Consider the following 21,131-nt stretch of genomic DNA (forward strand, 5'->3'; position numbering starts at 1 on the left):
GCTTTTCCCCCACTGTTCCCTTCACCTCCTCCCAAAGGCTGCTGAGTCCCAGCATTCACCAGTAGGATGGATGAAAGGAAAAATCAGGTGAGGTAATGCATTTTTAGTAAAGTACAAAAAGCACATTTCTCTCTAGTCATTAAACATACAAAGCCCACTCAACGGACACTGAGGATTAGCGGTTCTGCTTCGAGCTTCTCACTTTCTCCACTTTCTGTGTGCCCAGACCCACACAGCACGCCAAACTCAGCCAGGTTCCCAAGCTTTTGGCGCCCAGTGGGAGGACAGAGTCCCCCGAGACTGGCCCGCATGGAGCGCTGTGCCCAAGACAGCACAGCAGGATGGAAGTCAAGTCCCTGTCCTCACCGCTGGCCTAGTTCTCAGGACCTCGGCTCCTTTCTCCACAAAATAAGCAACTTGGGGAAAGCCACAGGGCCCACCTTCACTCACAGAATAAAACTCCTTAATATGACAGTTAAAGCTCTCCACAATCGGACTCCCTTCCTCTTTTCAATCTCTAGCCTCACAACCCCTTTATCGACACCCCCCCACTCCATTCCTATCAGATAATTCATTTTCTGAAGAGACCGTGGGTTTTCACGCCTCAGTGTGTTTGTTCACACCGGTCCTTCAAGTAGAATGCCTTTTCCACCTTCCACTCCTTTCCAATCAAAACGCTTCAGAGCCTTCAATATCACCAAAATGCCACTTCCCCTGTGAAGCTTCCCCGTCCCCTCTGCGCTCCCAAAGTCCTCTGATCCTGCCTCTTTAAGAAAACCTACTTTCTTGGGCCAGCCCCGTGGCTTAGCAGTTAAGTGCGTGCGCTCTGCTGCCGGCGACCCAGGTTCGGATCCCGGGTGCGCACCGACGCACCGCTTCTCCGGCCATGCTGAGGCCGCGTCCCACATACAGCAACTAGAAGGATGTGCAACTATGACATACAACTATCTACTGGGGCTTTGGGGGAAAAATAAATAAATAAATAAAAATTAAAAAAAAAAAAAAGAAAGAAAAGCTACTTTCACTCTGCCTTGTTTTCTAGCTCATTGTTGAAAAACTGTCTTCCCCACTAGATTTAAAGTTCCTTGAGAGTAAGGCCCACAGTTTATCTGTCTCTGTACCCCTACGATGCTGGGCTCAGTGCTCTGCTGCCAGATGGTCCATGATGGTTGCATTTAATTTCATCTCTACAACCCCTTTCCCCTCCAGCAGTTAGTGTTTGATTCTACGAGCCAGATTAACAGGAAGAGATGCAACATCTCAGAGGCCAACACACCTCCCCTCCATCCTGGCTCTGACTTTTAGTTCCTGAGCTCTTAGCCGCTTATTGTTCTCGACCGTGTCTGGTGGCTATTTGTGGACTCAGCTTGAATGAAAGACCATCACACTGTGTACTCCTTGAGGCCCAGACATGTGCGCTACATCTTTTCGTACCTGTTGTGGAATAGGAAAACATTTAACACATTCCAAGGCTTGTTAAGTGATTAAAGACCCAGGCCCAAACGTAGCTCAAGGCCCTGGGTCTGAGATCTCCAGTCATGCATGGCACCTAGGGCGCTACGAGAGCTCTGGGAGTTCTAGAAACGATGGAGCAATGGTCCTGCTTTACATTTCTTGATCTTTCCCTTGTGCCTAGCATAAAGTCTGTGGTCAAATACCATTAGCCGAAATATTAGTCATAATTACCATGTGTTAGCATACCTTACAGATTACAGAATTTTATTCAACAAACGTTAAACACTCACTTTGTGTCAGGCAGCCAGTATGTTAAATGCTGAAAGTAATTAAGATGGCGTTTCTGCCCCAAGAAGCTCAGGTGTATTATTTTAGCTTCATAACACCTGTATGAAGAAATCAGGGTAGGTAATATTTTCCTCATTTTACAGATGGTGAAACTGAGGCTCAAGAGATTAAGTGTATTTTCCAAATAAGAAAATTAGTACAAATGGGAAGAGGTGTAAACCCAGATTTGACCCCAACTCCTGCCCTCCTTCCACCATAGCGTGCAGCCTTTGGTGGCAGAGATGGCAGAGACGGCAGCTTGACATCCCTACACTCTTTTCACAGACCCTGGGCAGGACCAGTCCCAAACAACAATCTGGAAACTTGGCAGAGCCTGTTTCCAGGTCTGCTCCTCTCTAACCAAGCCCCTCAGGCGTGCCCTGCAGTGCCCTCAAGGAGGTCCTGCAATCCTCTGGAGGCAGCAGCACACCCAGCTCAGCTCGGGCAACATGGGAATGCCGCAGAGAAGGGTCACTCTGCCTGGGCGCAAGGACACAAGCATGTGTCACACGGGTTCTCGCTCTTCTGGAGGTTCCAGGCTCACGGCCCCTGGCTCCAGCCTCACACGGGCTATCAACTTTCTGTCCTCCACACCACTGCTTGTGCTGCTCCATCTGCTAAGGCTTGATATGCACTTGTCTATGTGACAAGTCCATCCGTCACTTCCCCCTCAGGAATTATCCATATGATCCCAGCAAGGTCCTTCCTATAGGACGGTCCTGGCAGGCTCCCAGGGGAGTGCTGGTGGCAGACGTGGCCTTATGATATTGCCACAAATCAGAAGTACAAGGCAAGCCCAAATGTGTGGTTCAAGTTTATAAGTATGAAACCCTTCAGACACCACAATCATCACAGAAATGAAAATTACTCTATGAGGAAAGCTCTGCCACCCCCTTTGGAGACATGAGGGCAGGCTGGAGCAGACAGAGAGGTTAAGGGGCAGGACTAAGCCACAGACCAAGTTCGTGCTAAGTTCACTCCACATTTAAGGTCCTCTCAGGGTAGAATCTGGAGACTGACGCCACACAGCAGCAGAACAAGGCATTAAGCCCCATCAGTGTTGTACAGAGGGAAGAAACCTGGTCTACACAGACACCCAAAGGCCAGCCCGGCTCCACTACGAACTGGCTGTGTGGTCTTGGCCAACTGACAACCTCTCAGCCCCTGCCTGGGCCAGCCCATCTCACAACACACAATGCATCCACAGGAATGCTAAATTAAGTCTTTTTTAGACCTAAAATTCTAGGAGTCTAAGATTCTATGTACATGGCGGGGAGAGCGGAAGGGGATTACAAACGCTGAAGGACAGCATTACTTAACACAAACCTCGTCCTCTAGATTCGGGGACAGGGAGAATTCTCGATGACAGATGAACACAGGACCAGCCTCACTCACGGCCAACACTGAGCTCATGGCAGAGTCGACAGCAGCGGCGATGACCACTTGGGTAAGAATTTTGAGATACTAAAAACCACGATCAAGGACAAGGTCCCTGACCATAAAGAACTTATAATCTCATTGAAATATACAAACTACCTGTCAAACGGTGTAAGAAAATTTACACAAGGCAAAGTTATTGCTGCACACAGAGTAAAGAGCATGGAAGCAGAGCGAATTCCCACACCTACCGAGCACCTGTGTCTGATGCCTTCCAGTCAGTGTCTCATAAATTCTCCTGGTGACCCTCTGAGGTAGGTGGTATTGTCCTTATTTTATAGATGAAGAAACTAAGGCTCAAATAGTTAACTCTTGTTGGGTCCATTAAGTAGGTGGCAGGAATCAACAAGATTCACACCCTAGACTGTGACCCCAAAACCCACAGTCTTTCCTCTATAATCTAACATTTCCCTCATACTTGAAAAATGAAGAGTTCCATATAAATTAATTATCCAGAAAAAATAACACCAAAATACAAGGGTTTTTTGTTTTTTGTTTTCTTTTAAACCATCAGAGAAACAAATTTTATATTTTCCTGTTTTCTTAAGTAGAGAATGCTGAGTATAATTCCGCCTTAATACTCAGGATTATTGGCAGCACCAAAGATTGCCTCGTGTGTAACCCTCTGGACGGTTAGCGTGGGATGCAGAACCGCTGGCCACCACGCGGCAAGGCCCCACTCTGCTGTGCTCTTATTCTCCGCTGTCAGCTGCGCCTCCTTCCAGTCAGCCGCCTTCTTCTTCACCTACCATCTGGCCTAGACTCTAGGGCGAGCTGAGGCCTTTTCTATTGACTTCCGGTTCCTGGACATGTTCCAGATGGCAGAGGTTGCTAAAAGTCTGACCTCTAGATAAGTGGAGCATAATTATGCCTAAGAGCTGGGGGGACACATCATAAAACGGTTATCAGAGTGTGTGTGTGTGTGTGTGTGTGTGTGTGTGTGTGTGTGGAGGGGAGTGGGGAACGGGGCCAAAGAGTGACAGTTTCCTGGATCAGCACCCGATTTTAAACCTAAGAGCCATGAAGTGTAGAGTGAGGAGGAGAGACAGACTACATAAGGACCGGAACTGTCCCACTCACTGAACACCTACTCTGTGCCTGGCACTGGCCTATATGCTCTGTAAACACGGTTTCACTTAATTAATGACTTAGTATCATTCCCAAATTTCAGAACGAGGAAGTTGAGGACCTGAGATTTTAAGACCAAAGATATGAGCTAGTAAGCAGCACAGGTGGGATTTGAACCCTGGAACACAAATGCCAATGCCCATCCAAGTTCCCTGCACCGTATCATGCTGCCTTAAAAACTCTTCTAACAGAAGCAGCCAGCAAATCCATGGAAGCACTCAAATCAAAGCTAAACTACAGACAGAAAGAAGCACATGAGGCAATAAGGTCCATGAGGCCAATATCCTATTAGGCAGGCCAAATGCTAAACTGATCACCTGGTGCAGATGAGGACCGTGGACTGTCTGCGACTCCCCAGGCATCTGGTGATTTGGAACTGTTCCAAGATGGTGCCTCTCTGGCAAAGGGCAAGTAAGTCTCCTTAACTGAGGAGCAGAGAGTTCACCCTCATAAGATTTCCAGCTGCTCCCTCCCCAATATCAGATCCATGAAGCTTGTGCCATAAACTCACGAATAGACAAACTGCTGTCAGACAGAAGATCCTTCTCCTCAATTAAAAATACTACTGGATGATTCTTCTGCACACACGGCACAAAGGCTTGCATGGATGCTGTTAACCTCCCAGGGACAAGCCTTTCCCACACCGAGGAGTCATTAGGGCTAAATGATTTGGATGTGCTGATAAGGATCAAGAGCATTAAGGACAGAAAAGCAAGAAAGGCGAACTATACTAAAGATTACTAAATTGAAGACTTTTTGTGTCTGTGAGGAAGATTAGCCCTGAGCTAACATCCGTTGCCAATCCTCCTCCTTTTGCTGAAGAAGAATGGTCCTGAACTAACATTCGTGCCCATCTTCCTCTACTTTATATGGGACACCGCCACAGCATGCCTTGATAAGTGGTGTGTTGGTCTGCGCCCGGGATCTGAACCTGCAAACCCCGGGCCACCAAAATGGAGCACTCGAACTTAACCGCTATGCCACTGGGCCGGCCCCTAAACTGAAGACATTTTAAAGGTTTTTTAAATTCTGTATCCAGGATGAAATCTTACATACGGGTGAATGATTAAAAATTGCACACAGTTTACCTGCTCAGTAGTAGATGGGTTAGTGAAAAGTTACACACAAATCAGAAGTTGGTTAAGTCTGCCTATTTTAAACATCTAGGGAATATGGGTCTGAAGAGACTTCACAGAGAATCCCATCCAATTTTTTACTCGCAAATGTAAAGAGTTGCCCAAGTCAAGCAATTTATCAGGAGCAGGGCCGAGGCCCCCAAGCAGGTCTCCTGGTGCCCAGTCCAGAGCTCCTTCCCCACTCTAGGGCACACCACCCTCCTGTCCTTGTATTAAACTTAAATAACCGCCCCTTCGGTATACTAGCTTTTATGTAATCAAAGGTGGGCTCACCTTTCTTGCATCTGGGCTCCAGCAACCACAACAACAAAATACTGGCTGAGAACCGGCCATATCCCAGGCACCATTCTGGCCACCAGGCAGCTAGTGGCAAACAAAGCAAAGTCTCTGCCCTCACAGAGCATCATTCCAGTGGAGAGACAGACAATACGCTGATAAATGCACGGCATGCGATGTCAGACAGTGAGCAGTGCTAGGAAGAAAAGCAAGCAGGATAATGCAGGCTCCCCAAGGTAGGGATTTGTGTCTCCTCTGTTCGCTAATGTATCACCAGCATCCAGCAGATGCTCAATAAATATTTTTTTGACTGAAGGAACACATGGAAAGTGAAGGGTGGTGCTCTTTTAGATAAGGAAGTCAGGAAGATCTGAGGTGATATTTGAGCAACATGTGCAAAAAACACTTAAAAACTAAGTGTGTGTTATAGAAGGTAACTCAGCACTCCGAGAAACAACCAAAAACAAACTTATGACTAATCTTTTAGGGTTTGTTTTGACAGAACACTCCACACCTACCACAGTGAATGGCCAAGGAGGCACAGAATAAATCGACTGGTCCTACAGGCCGGCTCCGTCTCAGGCAGCCCCTCCCCACACCCTAGGTATCTCCAGAGCCTTCCAACAGCAGAATAGCAGCAGCAATAGCAGCTTCTAGCTTTCACACCACTGTCATCAAAGGATCTAGAAAAACGTCCTCCCAACAAAAGCATTACTAGTCTTTCTCAGACCAAAAGCTCTTGCCTGGGAGGACCCCAGCTCTTTGTACTCAAAATCAAGCCTAGTTCCTGGAATCTCTATTAATATCAATATTATTATTATTACCACCTTGTACTGAACCCCGACCATATGCTGCATATGGTAGGAGGCATTTAACATGCATTATTACATTTGATCCTCCGGACAACCCTGCGGAGTGGGAGACATAAGTAACTTGCCCCAGGCCACATCACATAAGAGGTTCACATCCAAACCCCGGGTATGATTCATGCTTTTCCTTCCACATCACTTAATGCTGGCTAAACACAAATGAACTCAAGTACCATCATGTCACTGTGTAAAACAAGCAGTTTATTTCTGCAGAAAGGATAAATAACCAAGTCAAAGCCATTCTTTTCATGATGCCTTACAAAGGACGAAGTGCAAATGTTTTTCCTTCACGTCACACATTTCAATTATACTGTAAATAAATCCACGTTAGAGCCATCCCCTGCTCTTTTTTTTTTATTGCAGTAACATTGGTTTATAACATTGTATAAATTTCAGGTGTACATCATTATACTTCTATTTCTGCATAGATTACATCAAAAAATATGAACGCTTCACAAATTTGCGTGTCATCCTTGCGCAGGGGCCATGCTAATCTTCTCTGTATCGTTCCAATTTTAGTATATGTGCTGCCGAAGCGAGCACTCCCTGCTCTTTCTATAAACACTAATGGGTACCCGGTAAAGTGTTCAGGGCACAGTTATTAAGCTTGGTCTACACTGTGGCTCCATGTGAGAGCCCCAGTTAGTGATTCTGTCCTCCAGCCAAGCAAATATCAGAGCCACTGAGGCAGAAGAGCTCACCGTGAAATGTGCCTCAACTTGGTGTGCTGTCAAGCTCTTCCCATGAGTGTTAACTGCGTCAAATACTCTGTGCTAGGAGCTACAAATGTGTTCTCATAAAGGGTTCTCTGTTCTATTCACATCATAAAACCCTAGAATTTTATTCGAGGATTCTACAGAGCCCTCTCTGCCTATGCAGATTAACATGCACTTGTTATTCCAAAATCAAGCACTTTAACTTAAATCTAATCCTAATGGCTTGTTACGGTACTCTATATTTGAAGGCCTGAATATATGCAAATTCTTTCAATGATGAGTTTATAGAAAAGTAATTTTTCCATTAATTCCCCAAAGGAAACTTCATAAACATACTTCATAAAAAGGAACACACATGCACCACCTCCCACTTTGGGGAACAAAATTTGCTGGCTATTTTTACCACACTATTTCCTAATTACTTATATCTGTCCCTTACAACTAGTCTGTGATCCCTGGAAAGTCCATATTTATAGAATTCTCAGCAACTAGCATAGTATACAGTCAAATTCCTTGATGAATAAATGAACAAGTGAATGAATGAATGAATACACACCAGAGTGACCTAGTTATATATTCATTCTGCTTCAAATGAGCCTAGATAAAAACAAGCTTCAGCTTCTCTAAGCAGAAGCGCTACCTCATTCTGCAGTCCCTACCTCCCTGCAAAATAGAGTGTATCTTTGATTTTCCACTGAACTAGATCTCGAAAGTATTTTAATTGAATTCATCTGCATGGCATACAGTAAGCAGATGCTTTTAAACAAAATATCATTATAACAGTTCCTTCTCTGATTTAGTCACATTTTCCATCTGAGTTCCTATACCAACTGTGATTATAACCTAGGAACAAAAATGTGCATTAAAAAAATTTTTTTCAAGGCTTACTAGGGCAAAACATTCCTGCTCTTGGAAACTGAAGTGCAAACCTTTGTTAATCTATATGCCTCGGGCCGGCCCCGTGGCTTAGCGGTTAAGTGCACGCGCTCCGCTGCTGGTGACCCGGGTTCGGATCCCGGGCGCGCACCCGACACACCCGCTTCTCCGGCCATGCTGAGGCCGCGTCCCACATACAGCAACTAGAAGGATGTGCACCTATGACATACAACTATCTACTGGGGCTTTGGGGGGAAAATAAATAAATAAATACAATCTTAAAAAAAATCTATATGCCTTCTCTCCATAATACTTAAAACCATTATTTAGGGTAGGCCCAAATAAAGAAAGCACACCAAGCTGCTTGTGCATCTTTTTTTGAGCAAAAATCTGTTTTTTATGTTACTGGGCCTCAGCTATATCGAAGCAGGAACTAACGCTCACCAAGGTCTCATACCTAATGGTCTGAACATATGTAACAGTCTCACCTGACGTCATCACACAACCAAAAGCTGCTTCCCCAAATCACACTGGTCCAGAGAGGACAACTTTCATCTGTAAAGGAGGTAGGAAAAGAAAGAAAAGTTGGAGCAGAAAAGGAAACAGAAAAAAAGTGATAGAATGGTGGTCAGCCTTGGATTCTCTCCTTGGATCTACCCTGGTATTACAAGGAACCAAAGGCCTGTGGATCGCCTCCTCTAACAGCGATCTAGCCACCAGCTATTTCCCCCAAAGGCTTCAGAAAGAGGGCTTGGAGAACAGAGGCCACACTTTGGTCCAACACAAGATGTTCATCCCAGGCCAGGCTGAAGTGACATCAAGCACCCATCACCACCAGACTGGACACAGCTGCTACAGTGCTGGGACTAATCACGGTGTGCAGCATCCAATCTCCCAAGGGCTGATCCTCCCAGAAGAAAAGCCTTACAGAAGCAGACTGCCAGAGGTTACTGTAAAACCTTAGTGCACTTATTCAACAAATATTTACATAGCACGACCAACATGCTGGCACTGGGCTAGGTGCTGGAAGAACAACTGACAGTCTCAGCAAGGGACTGAAGCTGCACTTCCCATGGTCCAGGCCAGATTAGACTCTATCTGTAAACCACCAAAGCAGGCTCCCGTAAGATCACAGTCCAAACAGAATGCCTATCACTACTCTCTGGCCAAAAAAAATAGTTTCATTCCAGCACAGAGCACAGGCCTTACTCTAAGACAAGAAACACACACACTGAAGGCCTGTGAAACATACATTGTATCTTCATAAGGAAACTGGACCTAAGAAGTCAACCAACTTGCTCAGAAGAACAGAGCCACCAAACAGTGGAATCATGTTTCAAATTCACATGTGTTCATCTTAATCAGTCTAATATGCTCCTTGAAACATTAAACTTATTTGGACCCTAACTCAGGCAATCCTCTGTCTGCCAGGCCCTTAGCCCTCTTTTTTTGCCTGCTGAATTCACCCTTTGAGGCCCAGATCAAAATGTCATGCCTCTCTGTTCTCTTTCCTTTCATTGATTTAGCATGGTATCCGGCATAAAGTCGGCACTTAGTAAATGTTGGCTGAATTGAAAACATACATGCACACAATAGGAAAATTACGGTACATTTTTTGCTGAGGCATGAGCATTTACCTAAATCAACGAATTTCATTTTCATGGGTGTGTGTATATACTCAACTCCAAATATTTATAAGAAACTCATAATCATACCATAGCTTAGCAAACAAAGTGGCAACAGGGTTACCAGAAAACCTTTCACTGAAAACAATTAGGAAAATAAAGAATTAATGTTTTACATGCATAACAGTTCAACCAAAATTCTGCAACATCATTACTTAATATTGATAAAATATCTTCCTGGGGGGCCGGCTTGGTGGAGTAGTGGTTAAGTTCACGCACTCCGCTTTGGCAGCCCAAGGTTTGCGGGTTCAGATCCCAGGCACTGACCTATATACCGCTCATCCAGCCATGCTGTGGCAGCGTCCCACATACAAACTAGAGGAAGATTAGCACAGACATTACTTAGCTTGGGGACAACTTTCCTCAACCAAAAAGAGGAAGACTGGCAACAGATGTTAGCTCAGGGCCAATCTTCCTCACCAAAAAAAAAAAAAAAAAAAGAATAATAAATATATATATATATAAATAAATATCTTCCTGAACATATGCTGAATTAAGAAAAAAGACTGTTGTTCTAAGTATTATTAGCTCACATATTTATCTATTAGTTTTGGAATGTATTTTTGTACTCATCCTGATATTTAGATAGGTCTGTGAAAATCTCGTGTACATTGCTCAAGGAAATGGTCTAGTTTTTTTATCCTGACTTAATTCCTTTCCACAAACCACCCCCAAAGGAATAACACAGGGAAAAGAACTCAACTTAGAAATGGAAGCCCGGATTCAAATTCAGCTCTGCTTCTCGTCGGCTGTGTGGCCTTGGGAAAGTTACTCAAACCTCTTTACCAGTATCTTCTATAAAAATGAGGATGCTGCCTATTTACAAGTTTTGTACCACGTGGATGGGCAGAAATGGTTGGCATACAAATGGTGCTCAGTTAATGTCAGGCGAAATGGAATTTACTTCTCTTACTTTCCAAGAAGCAGGACTTGAATTTCCTCACTCGTAAAATGAAGGAAATGGTACCTACACCTCTGAGTTATGTGAAGTAAGAGGTCACATTAGACTAGTGTCTGGCATACACTAAAGACTACAGAGGGTGTGTTAATCTCTCTCTCTCTCTCTCTGTCACATACACACACACACACACACACACACACACACACACGGCTTCACTCTACCCAAAATACAACAAAACAGTAAAAAGGTTAACACAGTTATACTTCAACAGATCAGACCCCACAGGAGTGACTATTTATGGAGAGTAATTGCTGTCAATAACTCTGAATGTACTATATCATTATGAAGCGCAGAACAGCTAATCCTCAAATCCCGATATGATGACACAAAATCTGTGCTTACCCTACACATAAGGTTTCTGTACCCAAGGGCAGTCATAGCAGTAAAAGTGTAATGTAGTTCACCACACTAACCAGCTAAAAAAGGAAAACCATATGGTCATTCAATCGATGCAGCAACAGCATCTGACAAAATTAAACACTCATTCATGATGGAGACTCTCAGCCAACTAGAAATAGAAGAGAACCCGATAAAGGGAGCATACAAACACCTGCAGCTAATGCCACACTTCCTAGTGAAGGACTGAATGCTTCCCCCTCAAGATCAGGAACCAGGCAGGAGGTCCACGCTCCCTACAACTACGCAGGGTTGTACTGGGGGGCCTGGGGAGTGCAGTAACGCGAGAAGAATCAGTGAAAGGCAGATTGAAAGGAAGGAAGTAAAACTTGTTATTCACAGATGACATGATCATCTACAGAGAAAATGCTAAGGAATCTACAAAAAAGCTATTAGAACCACCAATAAGTTAGTTTAAAGCCGGGGGAACTTTTTGGGGTGATGGAAGTGTTTTATGTCATAACTGTGGTGGTGATTACATGACTGTACGTCTGTCAGACTTCACTGAATTGTATCCTTAAAATCAGTAAATTTTATTATAAGTAAACTAAACTACAAGAAAGCGGACCTAAACAGGAAATGAAGCCTTGCCACTCCTCACTCAGGCCGGCCTCCTGCCGTCCCTTCTCCCCACACAGACACAACACTGTTCTTACATCTGAAATACCTCAGGCACTGGGGTGTCCCCATCTCAAGGAGAATTACTGACTTGTAAATCAGAAAAGGCCCTTGGGAAAGACATCTTAAGTAATACAGGGATGAAACAGCTTCCACAAGAGGTTGGATAAAGTGATCAGCATTCCACGCAGTCCAGTAAGACAAAGCTTTGTAACGTGAACGTGGCTGTGGCCCAATAAAGCTGTGCACAAAGGACGTTTATGTACAAAACCCCACAAAGTTAGAACTGGAGTTATCAAAATCAAGGGGTTCCCCTAGTTTAGCTCTCTGGTGGTAAAAAGGAGGAAACTGAGACTCAAGAAAGAAGCGACTTGCTCAAAAGAACACAGAAGTTTCCAACAAAGACCAGAAAGAAACGAGTTTTTTAAAACAGAACAACTATAGAGCAGCACTATGTAATTTGAATTTGTAGTTGACGTGCATAATTAATAAAGTAATCCATGTGAAAGATCATCAAGTAGCCTGTCGGGGAGCAATACTAGTAAGTGCTGGAACCTGGATTCAAACCCAGCAGTCAGAGCCAGAGCCACGGCTCCTCACCAAACCACCTCCCGACTGTGGAAGAGAGAAAACCACAGAATGCCCACTCAAGACGTCTGAGCTACACGCCTGCCCACAGAACCACATACATGGAACCACAGTTGGACACAGAACACCACTCACCTTTAACTTTGTTACCTTAAGATGCGTTCACTTTTATTTTGGAACAGGTATGCGACTACTTTCAAATTCTACCTGTATGTGAAGAGATCTGACCGTCTATTGGTTTTTCTCAAGACAACCACTCCCCAAATCAAAGGCAGAATATGGAGAGCCTACTGTGTGCAACGTGCTTTACTAAAGAGTTAAGACTGGTCCCCATCCTTCCCAGTGGCTCAGAACACAGCCTTTCAATCATACAATTGTTAGACCAGATGCTTCCTAAATTCCAAAAAGGAAGAAGAATCATCCTAATCCTTCCAAAGATATCAAATGTGTTTTTTTCTAAAATTCATAATTTAAGTGAGGAAAAGTCTCAATCCAGCCTCAAGACTTGAGACATTGTTAAAACTTCTCCATTTTCACTTACTTTTGAAAAGCAAAAGTCAGAAAGCAACATTAACAATCAAAGAATGTACAAAACAGGGATTTCCCCCCTTTTTTTTTTGGTGAGGAATATCAGCCCTGAGCCAACATCCACGCCATTCTTCCTCTTTTTGCTGAGGAAGACTGGCCCTGGGCTAACATCTGTGCCCACTCTTCCTCCACTTTATATGGGACATCGCCACAGCATGACCTGACAAGCGGCGTGTCGCTACACGCCCAGGATTCGAACCTGGGCCACCAGCAGCAGAGCATCCGCACTTAACCGCTACGCCACAGGGCCGGTCCCCTACCCACCGCCTTTGTTTTTAAGCTTCCACCCACTTAAGCCAGAAACTTGGGTGTTTTCCTGGGTTCCCACCCCTTCCTCAACCCCCACAGCCAAGAGGTCACTGAGACTTGTCCCTTCTGCTTGTTTCTCCAAGCTGGTCCTTTGTCCCCATCCCCTGGCTCCTGCCCAGGCTCAGATCTCATCTTCTCGTATCTGAACCCTTTCAAGGGCCTCTTCCTGGGCTATCTGCCTGACTGCCCTGCTCCCAGCCTCAGAGGGATGGTTCTGACTCAGATCTTGCCCTGACTCTGTCCTGTTTGCTCAAAAGCCTTCCACAGCCCCCCACCACAAACAGGATCAAGTCTAAGCTCTTCAGCTTAAGGCCGAGCTTTAATTAAAAAATAAACTAAAAGTCAACACACCCTCAGAAGAATATAAACACCTTTTATCTGACACAGGAAAGGAGAAAGAGAAAGAAAAGGAAGAGAAAAAAAGGATTTTAACTGTGCTGGAAATAAATTATAGTTCCAAATTTTAAAGGCAGGGCATTTTAGGGCTGGCTCTGTGGCTTGGTGGTTAAGTGCGCGCGCTGCAATGCTGGTGGCCCGGGTTCGGATCCCGGGTGCGCATCGAGGCACCACTTCTCCGTCCATCCTGGGGCCGGGTCCCACATACAGCAACTGGAAGGATGTGCAGCTATGACATACAACTATCTACTGGGGCTTTGGGGGGAAAAAGTAAAATAAATAAAATCTTTAAAAAAAAAAAAAAGGCAGGGCATTTTAAAAAAAAGAGTAAAATGGATCGTGTGTCTCATACACACACACACACGTACACACACAATAATGGGGTAATAGGTTGCTTTTTATTTTTTTTAATTCTATCAATCTTTAAACTTCTCTTTAACTCTCCAGTGGAAAGTCTTCCTATTTTTATAGATAATAAATTAAGATGTTTTTAATACAGATAATTATAAAAGTAAATTAAATTCAAGCTCTTTCTATCAGTACTAAGGCAGTTTTAATTTCATTAATCTTTATATCATAATATAAGGTATCAAAATACACCCCAAAAGAAGGTCATTTGGCATTCTGCACAGCACAAGGTTAAAGGGCAGAAAAAATAATACAGGCAGAAATGAGAACATGTCAGCAGTCTAAGAGGATCAGCATTTTAACGCAACTCTTTGAAGATCTCGATTGACTTAATATATCTAAGTGCCCGGAAATCACGATCTTTACTTCATGGCACTTGATTAAGCTTCAGCTTATGAAAATTTCTAAATCATCTTCATCCTGTCCTACTTGAAAAGAAACTCAGGCCCACCAAGACCCTCCCTCCTCTCACCAGGGAACTGGGGCCCAAGAGCAGTGAGGGTGCAGAGGACTGCCCCTTCGCCCTCCAAGCCTCCCTTTACTTGATAACCTTCTAGCCCAGGGGCTCTCCACACAGCACCAGCAACATCTGGGGCTGTCCTGTGCAGTCAAGGATGTTTAGCAGCATCCCTGGCCTCCACCCACTGGATGCTAGCAGCACCCTTTCCCCCAGTTGTGACAATCAAACATATCTCTGGACCTTGCCAAAAGTCCCCAAGGAGGCAAACTGCACAGGTGGAGCAGCTCTGTTCTAGGCTAATCTGATTGCCCTCACCATTCAAGGCACAGCATCACTGGCCTCCAAGTTCTCCAGGGACCACCACCATGGCCATCCTCAGGGTTCCAAGTCTCTGACAAAACAGCCTGACTAGCTTTTTAAATGTTCCCATTACTCCGCAACTGGGCCCAACCCCACACCACAGTGCCGGCCCTTCCCATGCCCACTCCCCTGTCTAAACTACAGCCGGCTTCACCAGGCCCGCCTTTCTCCACAGCTCAGAGCGGCCACAGCTCAAGTTTCCCTCTCCCATTTTTCTATTATTTCACTCCCTAACATATTAAGCTTTCCAATCAGCCTGCCAAAAGGCCTTGGGCTATACAAAAGAGAGCCACTGCGTGATGATTTACAACATCCGGCCTCTGTTAGAAAGTGCAAGGCCTATAATAAAACCTGAAATAACAGCAAGCCATGGTAAAGTCAGACCATCCAAAGGAAAGAGTCAACGTTCCACACTGTCCACAGTGAGTGTGCTCTGTCTGCCCTGAGAGGCAAGGCCGCCTTTGCTACTTTTTTTGTGTGTGTGTGTGAGGAAGATCAGCCCTGAGCTAACATCCATGCTAATCCTCCTCTTTTTGCTGAGGAAGACTGGCTCTGAGCTAACATCTATTGCCAATCCTCCTCCTTTTTTTTTTTCCCCAAAGCCCCAGTAGATAGTTGTATGTCATAGTTGCACATCCTTCTAGTTGCTTTTGCTACTTCTTATAGTGATGCTCTAAAAGTAACTGTCCAGGGCACCTGGCACATACTCCATCTCGGCCACCCTTGCACATACGAAGACAGGCCATCTGTTTGGTTCAAAAGGTCATCTAACTCAGTCAGGTTCAAAACTCCAGGCCCCATCTCTAATCTGATTAATTCCATCATTAGTCACTCTGTAGCCACACACAGATCTCTGCCTACAACACAAGAGGGAAAATTCCAGTTGGCAGACATCAGGTCAAGGCAGTGAAACACTGCATCTGGAAAAATTCAGCTCGTCAGGAGAGACAGGTACAAGGCAGGGTGGGGGCTGTGGATTTTCCTGGGGGAAGCAGAAAAGCAGGGCCATCTCCTGCCTGCACCATTCATCATTAGGAGAACACTTCACACCATTCCGAAATTCCTCTCTCAACACTTCCCCAAACAGGATGTGTCCAATCAGTGACTCATGAAAAATAGGGTATTTCTAGAAATTCACTGGAAGGAAGGTGTGGGAGAAAATTTCTCAGGAGAGAGAAAAAGACAATATGCAAAGCTAATTAAGCATTCACAAAGCCGGAAGTGGGCTCCAGCTGGGCCACTGTGACCTGGCCCCATAGTGGCTGACTAGCCTTTAATCCCACTCCTCCCTCCCCCTGCTCAACTCAGGAGTCCAACCCACTGGGCCTCCGAACAAATCCGTCTTCCCGAACCTTGGCCATAACTACCCATCTAGTCAAACCCTGGTTTTTTCTAACCGATTAGAGCCCCGGCTTCTAGACCTATCAAATGGCGATGGTGCCTACTGTACAGATGGTGAGTCATACCTGTCCTCCCCTCCCCTTCACGAAGGCTTCCTAGGGCCCCACAGGAAGTAATCTCTGTTATCAGTGCTCAGTAAGGACACTTAGCACACGTCACTTTGTATTAGTATAATTTGTGTACCCTCTTCTCTCCATCCACTAGACTGTAGTAGCAGCACCAGCTGCCATGAGTCCTCACCACGTGACAGGCTCTGGGCTCAATGTTCTACATGGGTTTTCTCATTTAATTCTCACACCTATCCTGTACCTAGGCAGTATTATTAACAGTTCTCCCATTTTACGGATTTAGGAAGCTCAAGCTTAGACAGCTGAGAGGCAGCAGAGACAGTGTCATGATGAAAAGCATGAACTCAAGAGCCCAAGTGCCTGGGGTTGAAATTCTGGCTTTACTACTGCCCAGCTCAGTGATCCTGGAAAGTTTCTTAATCTCTCTGTGTCCGTTTCCTCTTCTTTAAACACAGGGATGACAACAGTACCTACCCACAGGGTTGTCCTAAGGATTAAATACATTTAACTTTTGTTAAGCACTTAGTGTCTGGCGCATAGTAAGCATTATGTAATAAGTGTTTGTTAAATATAAGTAGTAAATGAGCATATTTGCCCATGGTCAAATTATTAACTGGTGAAATCAGTGTTTGAGGCCAGGTCCAACTGGCTTCAAAGCAGATGCTCTAATCATCACATGGGCTAAGGAACAACATAAGCCCCTCATGGGAATGAACCTTTCTCATCCATCTCTGTATTCCTGCAAGGCACACTGGTCCCAGGCCACCACACAAGGTTTAGAAGTGTTACTAAAAGAGTGAAATCTGAAGAATTTATAAAAGGCTGTCTCTGAAAAGAGATTATAAACACTAAAGAACTACCAAGGCCTACAAAAGAAAAAAGTACAAAAAGCATAAAAGCCTCTCATCAAGGCAACCCTATGGTCTGGATATCCACTCTGAGTATGGTTATTTTGGAGGCCTTAACATTAACAAACAAATAAAGTTCCACAAGACAATACTACAAAGAGGAAAACAGGGCGACAGGGCACGTGGTAACCATGGCTTCTCAATTCCTTCCCTATCTGACAGACTCTTCAAAGTCCCAACACAATACCAGCCTTCATTATAACTGTCACCCAGATATCGATCACTATCACCAAAGCAACTCGCAGGGGTTAACCTCCCAGCCCTCTTGGACAATAATTAGATGACTCACACAGTTTCAAAGCCACGCCTCTGTACCTCTCTATCACGGAACTACTTTGGTCCCACTGAGTAAATAAAATAAGGAGCCCAGATTGGCAGCATTCTCCATTCCCAATGAGCAGCAATTTGGAAATCTGTATACAGGCAATCCTTGGAGGCCTGCTGGAGTCGGATATGGAACAAGACCGCGGCTCGTCAGGTCTAACCATGGAATCCCTTCCTCTGGAGGGCCAAGGACCTCTCATCCCTTCTATACCAGGTCACAAGTGCAGTTCCTAAGGGACTGAGTCATTCAGACATGTTCTTACTTTTTTAGGGATCTACCTTCACTAATTCAACTTTTCAAACAATACCCTCTAAGAATCAAGTCTCTCCCCTATGGCCAGAGAAACAAGATTTTTATCAACCAGTAACACCACCGCTCCTGGAACACCGTGCTTCACTCCCTGCAATCTAAGAGCTGTATTTGCTGGCCAGTTTTACTCATTCAACAAACATGTATTATGAGCCAGGCACAATTCTGGGTTCTAGGGATGCATCACTAAATAAGAGAGTCAAAAACCCCTGCCCCTTCAAAGCTTGTGATCTAATGGGGGGAGAGGGAGACAGAAAATAAATCAAAACTATAACAAACAAGTAAATGATGTACTCGATTAGGAGGTGATAAGTGCTCTGGAGGAAAAGAGAGAGGCTGGGATCTGGCAGTAGGGAGCTGGTTTCAACAGTGATCTGTGTAGGCCTCTTGAGAAGGAGCTGTTTGAAAGAGATAAAAGAGTGAGCTGTGCAGATCACTCGAGAGGAGAGACGATGGTTCCAGACAGAGGGAATGGCCAGGGCAAAGGTTCTGAAGCAGGAGCGCCTGATGTGCCCATGGAGCAGCCAGGAAGCAGCGGGGCTACAGCAGAGGAGGGCGGGGGATCTAGGTCACAGAAGAAGATGTAGGGTCTTCCAACAAAGCGCGTTCACTCTAACACAAACGAGGGTGATATCGACAGCACGCCAGCAACATTAACTCCTTCAACAAATGGGGTGCAAGACGTCAAACAAATAAGTGAGCACTGTGTGCTCAAACTGTCAGTCTGACAAAGAGAGACAGGCGAATAACCGGTGACAGTAAGCATGCTTATCACTAGCCCTGAGAGAGGTACACGCAGGGCCTCTGGAAAGCCAGGAGGAGCGTCTAACAGCCTCCAAGGAGGGATGCTCCAGCTGAACTCCACAGGATAGGCAGAGACAAGATGAAGAGGAAGCGACTCTAGCAACAGAGGAACAATACGCATAACAGGACAGTGACATGGGGGCGGTGTGACCTGTTGAGTGTGGCTGGTGAGGAGAGGAGGAGATGGGCTGGAGAGGCAGGCAAGGGTCAGCTTACAGAGGGCTTTGTGGGCCCAGAGCCTGGTCATTAGCCAAAAGATAAGGGGAGCCACCAATGAGTTTTAAGCTCCAAAGTTGAAGGCTGAGTCTTTGTTTTAGGATGGTCACTCTGACTGCAGCGGGCACAGGCTGATATATAACCTAGCTGATAAATGACAGCGGTATGAACTGCAGCTGTAGGAACAGGGAGAAGGGGTCAGAGCAAGAGAGATTAGAGGACTAGTTAACCAACTGGAGGCAAGCCATGTTGATTCACAGACACCACCTCCCAAAGGGAGCACTGGGTCCAGCGAGGGGACAGCTTAGTAGGGCTGGGCGCAGCCTCCTTGACTCTTACCTGCAGCAGAAAGGAAAGGCTGCTAAAAGATGGACTAAACACAACCCTCCCCCTTGCCCCAAGGGTGGCAAGTGAGATGTTAGAGTGCGGAAAGTGTCCAAAGGGAACGTGCAGCACGAGGCAGGAGGGTCCCGATCAGCAGAATGAGCATGAGGATACAGAAGGTGGACGCCAGAGACACCCAGGGGTAGGCAGACAGGCAGGCCCGCTGCTCCAGGAACATCTACGAACATAAACACGGCCCTCAGACAGGCAGGAACTGGCAAAAGCAAGGCAGGGGTGGGCAGTGCAGATAGTTGCCCTCGGGTAGGAGCCAGGCACCACCCAGGTGTCTGAACAGGGGTACCAGGCAGAGCGCAGGCCTCTAGAAGGAGGCAGCTTTGTAACACAAATAACCACCATTTATTGGCATTCTCTAAGCAGGTGGCAGGTCTGTTTCATGACTCAAACCCAAGTCTGTATAAATCCCTGCAGGCTATTACCACCACTAGACGCCCATTAAAACTGGGGCTCAGGGGCCAGCCCAGTGGCCCAGTGGTTAACTGCTCATGCTCCACTTCAGCGGCCCAGGGTTCACAGGTTCGGATCCTGGGCGTGGACCAACGCACAACTTGTCAAGCCATGCTGTGGCAGCGTCCCATATAAAGTAGAGGAAGATGGGCACAGATGTTAGCTCAGGGCCAATCTTCCTCAGCAAAAAGAGGAGGGTTGGCATTGGATGTTAGCTCAGGGCTGATGTTCCTCACGCACACACAAAAAAAACTGGGGCTCAAAATTAGATGTGACTTGGTACAAGTCCCAGAGCAAGTCCCTCTGGACTAAGGTCAGACAAGAGCTCAGTTAGGGAGAGGAAGAAAGCAGAATAAGATGCAGAGCCTGAAAACCCAGTCAGGAGTCAAAGGGGGACTGTCATCTGTTCCCGGGAGGTGACAAGTCCTGGCTAGAGGGATGGCAGGGGCAGAATCACACCAGAACACCCTTCCAGAAGACAGAAATGCCCGCCCCTCTCTCCTGCAGGCAGGAAGAGAGAATGCTCCTGCCAAGACTGGCATAAGAAGAAAGAGGAAGGAAGTGGCACAGAGAAAGTGACCGACAGACAACCACAGACCAGCCCGGCCTGGGCAGTGATCTCCCCTCTGGACATGGGCTGTCAGGAAGCAAGAAGCTGACCCAACCCCTACACCATATGGAACAAGCCAAGGGCTTTCCTCACACACCACAACTGCCAGGCCCCACAAAGCCCCGTGGCCCCACGCCTGCAGCACAGACAACCAAGCCCTGCACCTGCACTTTGCTGCTGTCACAGAGACGGCTACTGCCTTCGCCCCTGTTCTCGTCAAAACCCTCACAGATCCTGTCTGCTCTGAGAGGGCTCTTCAGTGACTAGAAAATGCAGACATTTCCCTGACAATCTTCACTCAAACACGGGAAAACCTCCTCTCCTTTCCCCCTGTCTGCCCTTGCTCCCAGCTGAGATGGAAAACAAGAAACATCCTCTTCGCCAAGAAGCTCAGGAGATGCGGGGACTATATTTAGCATCTCAGTTCTCAGCAGAACCCAGGTCCATGTACAGAAGCTGCTCTCAACCCTCCTGCCCCTCCCCTTCATGAGGCTGAGTCTACCCAGGGAAAGCGTCTTGCAATCTGGTTGTAGGACTGCCCTCTGGGGAATCAGTCACAGCACGGGTTTTTCAGCCCACAGGTGCTGTGAGACTTCTGCATGGTAAACCTGCTCACCAGGGTCAGGGGGCTGACCCAGGCACATGGTGGCAG

General features: G+C 46.0%; 1 protein-coding gene and 1 non-coding gene across 5 annotated transcripts in view; both read right to left on the reverse strand.

Moving 5' to 3' along the window:
- The window catches only part of ASAP2 (ArfGAP with SH3 domain, ankyrin repeat and PH domain 2), a 181,347-nt gene that overhangs the window by 139,463 nt on the left and 20,753 nt on the right, over nt 1–21,131 (reverse strand). The gene's annotated exons all lie outside the window — the stretch shown is intronic.
- On the reverse strand, nt 7,065–7,171 carry LOC147916034 (U6 spliceosomal RNA). Its single transcript, XR_015553720.1, has one exon. It is a non-coding gene; the product is annotated as a U6 spliceosomal RNA (small nuclear RNA).

This window comes from Ceratotherium simum, chromosome 11 (genome assembly GCF_057802395.1).
Source record: "Ceratotherium simum simum isolate JZ-2026a chromosome 11, ASM5780239v1, whole genome shotgun sequence".
Classification (NCBI taxonomy): Eukaryota; Metazoa; Chordata; class Mammalia; order Perissodactyla; family Rhinocerotidae; genus Ceratotherium; species Ceratotherium simum.